The sequence below is a fragment of the Crocodylus porosus genome, unplaced genomic scaffold (assembly GCF_001723895.1).
Source record: "Crocodylus porosus isolate Cpor-Errol unplaced genomic scaffold, CroPor_comp1, whole genome shotgun sequence".
NCBI classification, from domain to species: Eukaryota; Metazoa; Chordata; order Crocodylia; family Crocodylidae; genus Crocodylus; species Crocodylus porosus.
The window spans coordinates 77,931,662-77,935,898 of record NW_017728947.1 but is presented as its reverse complement, the minus strand read 5'-3'; the positions used below and the strand labels follow the sequence as shown (position 1 = coordinate 77,935,898).

General features: G+C 48.2%; 1 long non-coding RNA gene across 1 annotated transcript; it reads right to left on the bottom strand.

The window, feature by feature from the left end:
- Positions 1-410: 410 nt before the first annotated feature.
- LOC109321447 lies at positions 411-3,770 on the bottom strand. The gene is made up of 2 exons (XR_002104058.1): positions 3,694-3,770; positions 411-2,424 (listed from the first exon to the last, which is right to left on the bottom strand). It is a non-coding gene; the product is annotated as an uncharacterized LOC109321447 (long non-coding RNA).
- Positions 3,771-4,237: the final 467 nt, after the last annotated feature.

The window sequence follows — 4,237 nt, the reverse complement described above, 5'->3', positions numbered from 1 at the left end:
GTGCCAGGTCCACGTCTTGTCTGATACAATGTCTGGGTTTGCCTTTTTCACAGGCAGATGAAGAGCAGTCACATAAAGCCAGAGGCGGAAGCATTTTAACACGTGCAAATCAATTTAGTGGCAAGCTGGCTGCCTGGTATTTACTCCTCAAAAGGGCTCTTCTTTCCTAGCATCACCCCCTCCACCCTCCTCCCCATTGGAAAATTAATATCAGCTAAGGCATAGCACCGTACGAGTCTTCGTGCTGCTTTTCAAATAGATTTCGCTTCATGTTTGGAATGTCAACAGAGTTATTACTGCCTTGGACATTGCAACATTGCGGGAAATCAGGCGAGGATAATTCCCCTCGTTGTGGACAGGGGCAGCATGGTAATCACCTCCTCGAGAGACAAACACAAAAGGATTAGGGATTAGATGGCACAAAAAGCATTCGGCCCGTTCAGGTTATTTCATCTAACACAATGTGAGACAATTCACATGTAGCAGCCACGACATCATGCATACAAAGGAACGTGCAAGGCGAGGCAGCTGGTAATTCATCCTCCTTTTAGTCATTTCCCAGCAGTCACTAGAGCAGCTCGGAGGACCAGGAGGAGGGAGCCTTTCCCTTCTGGGTCATTGGTGTGAATCCAGCTAGGGTCGCAAACAACAGATTTTTATCATCTCATGGCTGTTCACTTCCTGTGAGAGATGAATGATGAGTCCTCAGTCCTTTTCCTAGCAGAAGAGATTCAGATATGGATTGGCCTTTCAGTAGGCTGTCTCACTGGAGAGGCTTAAGGCATAGTGTGGCGGGGCACTGCAGGAGGACCTTGCTCCATGTCTGCCCAGGCTGCTCCTGGTTAGATCTATCATAGTGGCACCTTTCACTGCCAACTTCTTTACCCTTGTTCATTCAGAGGACAAACAGAAGTGTTCTGCAGCATTAATATTTATCTGGGAAACAACAGCTACAGACTTCTATGACAGCCTTTTTGCACGGTATATGTAGGATGTGTTAAGCACACTTAACACACCAGTGTGCATGCATCCTGTCATGTGCTAAGTGCCATCATGTCATAGCAAAGTTAGTACTTTTCACAGGACTGTCTCCAAAGGGTATTAAATAACACATGTTCAGCAACTGTGGGACCTCTCCACAGGATACCACAGGCAGTCCTCACTGGTTCTGATGCAGTGCAGGGAATGGGACCAACAAACAGCTGTATGTTAACCACAGTCAGAGCACAGAATGACTCTGTAGGATGTCAGATTTGGTGCTTCCATTAGGTTTGTCTGGCTTCCCGAAACGGATTCTGAATTCTCTGTGGCTTGCCCAGAGGTGGTGTTGACTCAGCAGGGTGGCCACCAGTCCTAGCAGGGCAGTACAATCCCATCAGCATAGAACTAAGCCTAGCCTCTGCACCCAGGTTCCCTTCACATGCATTTCTGCACCATTTGTTTGCCTCGTGCCCATCTCTTTTGTGATGAACAGATATTAGCTTGGCTTCCCCACTGATCCATAGAACAGCCACCCTGGCCAGAGCTGATCCTAAGATAGGGCAACTGTGACTGCAGCTAGCATCCTGACCAGTCACCAGCTGTTGGGATAAGCAGGGATGACCCCTTTTGAGGTCTGCAGGAGATGCAGTTCAGAGCTGAGGAGGAGGGTGCCTTCTGTTTCTTCCGTAGCCAGCTGACACTCTTGGACAGCCTCTAAATAGCTGAGGGAACTCTTGTCTGGGCTCCCCATGTTCTCCCTCTCCCATCTGTAGTCTGAGCATGGAGAAGGAGGAAAATCCAGACAGATCTCCTATCCCAGGATCTCCTTCACCCGCCTGGAAAAAATGCTGGCAGTGCTGCAGCCAAAGAGGCCTATCAGGAGATGGGAAAGGAGACATGCATTGATTTAGGGAACCAGCTGCTGGGGGAAATGGGTATCAAATTGATTTGATTATGGGAACTGAATTGCACAACTGTTTAGGAAGAATGAGATGCTGATATGAGAGGGGGTTACACTAGTTTGATTGGCTGAACAGAAGTAACAATACAGAGTATACTGAGGATGCTGGGGCCTTGGACTGATTTGAACTGTTGGGCAGTTTTATGTAGTTGTTAAACAACTGTCCTGGCCCCTCCAGAGGTGGCTGTATTTCAGTGCTGGATGAAATGACTTCTGGCTCTACAGCAAGCAGTATATAAAGAGCACTGGGAGCCTTGGGGTGAGAAGTCCTGTAGAAATCTAAGATAGCATTTGATACACAGAATGTAGAAGAAGAGGCCTCCAAGTTGTTCTGTACCTTTCCTGCTCTAACTCTGACAGGATTCAGGATGGAGTCTGCTTCCAGGAGTAGATATAATCCCTGTACACAGGAGTCAAATCCTGGGTGTACAATCTCTTTACATCTAATTTGTGAAGTGCTGCCACAGAGCCAGCAGAGGGAGCTAGGACAGAAACAAGATCAACATGGTCTTTCAGCTCCCTAGAAAATGAACCCAGGGAGTAAAAATACTTGTGTAGAATAGCAAGGAAGAGTTGGGAGCAAAGGGAGGGGGGAGGTGTTTTTGTTGGGTTTTTTGGTGAGAGCAAGAGATAATTACAGACTATGGCAAGGGGAGGCAGGACTGTTAACAGCTGATCCAGCACTGCCAGCATCTGACAGCAGCAAAGCAGGACAAAAAGGAGGCGGGAGCTTTTTAAAGCCATTTTAGCACATTCAGCTGTGAGAACTTTATACAGAGACCGAGTGGGAACAAGAAAGGGTCATACCTTCAGTTTTTACTGAGTCCTTCCTCAGGCAAGGTTTGCACTATCTGTGAGAAAAGGTAAGGGATGACACTTTGTCAGGCGCCCTACAGATCTTGTGGACAGGACTCTTCATGTTCAACTCGAACAGGGAGCAGAGACAAAGCTCCTTGACACCCAGCCTGCCCTTTGTTCATTACAATGGGTCAACAACACCACTGCACCATTGTTTGGGCTGCAGTTTTCCCATGGTCTTTGTAACAGAAGGCTGCATTAAACAGGGTGATTAGTGGTTCAGTGGATGGATGTTGGTGAGGTGAAGGCACAGGACTGCATATGAATACTGCCAGGGCTCTAGTCCTAACTGCTACCATTAATGGTAGCTCTGACTTTGGGGAAGCCATTCCAGCTCACAGGGCCCGTGTTCTCCTCTGGAAAATGGGGGACGTGAAGGTGCTCTTTCTCTTAAAGGGAGGTGACCTGCTGTGACATCTGTTTGGGACAGCTCTGCAATGGGTCTCTCTAGAATGCTCCAGTAGGTCAACACGGAGGAGTCTGCAAGGACACTTAGACCATGGGACCACTCAGTGAGCGGCCATCATCACAGGTGGCCATGGAGAGCCCTGACTTCAGTTTCTCCACTCTTCAGTTTCCCACAAGGAAGCCTGGTTTGGGAATAGGATATAGGCCCACAACTGTTTCTCCATCCCCTTAATTAGTACTGTGCAAGTTTCAGTCACCTACCCAGTGGCAGAGACATCAGCGAGACTATTCTTGTGAGCAAGGATTACCATCTAAGGGCTACAGGGTTGGTCCCAAGGGCTGCCCTGACCCCTTGCTGAAATCCCTGCGAGTCAGGTTTCAAGATTCAAATGAAAGTTCAGAAGTTCAGGCTGGGGATGTCTGACTTGAGATACAGTTCCAGGACAAGGCTTGGCCAGGCTTTTTCCCCCATCCCATTCTCTTACCATTACAAAGAGAGCTCAGTTCCTTCCTCCAGCTCTTCCCTTCCCTTTGAGAAAGAGGCAGACAGCGTAAGCAGGTATCTCTTTGGGCAGTTTGGTTATCAGCTGACAAGCCAATGACAGTTAACCAGTGAGTGGTCTGGGTGCATGGCCTGGATTGAGGTATACTGCAGGTAAGAGACATGCTCCCTGAGACAGCTACATCCTGAGACACATGTATCCATCCCCCATTTCCAACAATCCTGCCAGACACTACCACTAACACACCTTTTCACACTAAGGAGGCAGAAGTTCCCAGATGCACACAGACACTTTGGCAAGGGGATTCTTTAACCATCACTGACACTTCCATGTGCACATATGCACGTACACACTCTCTTTCTCCCTCCCTCCCTCTCTTTCTCTCACACACACATACGCAGTGTTAAATTAACATGTTTGGTGACACCCGTTGATAGGTTTCACACAGGTGCAGGAGATGCATGCTTTCACACATTGCACTCTCCCACAGGTGGTAGCAATCCTTGCTCCACCAGTTCTACTGACA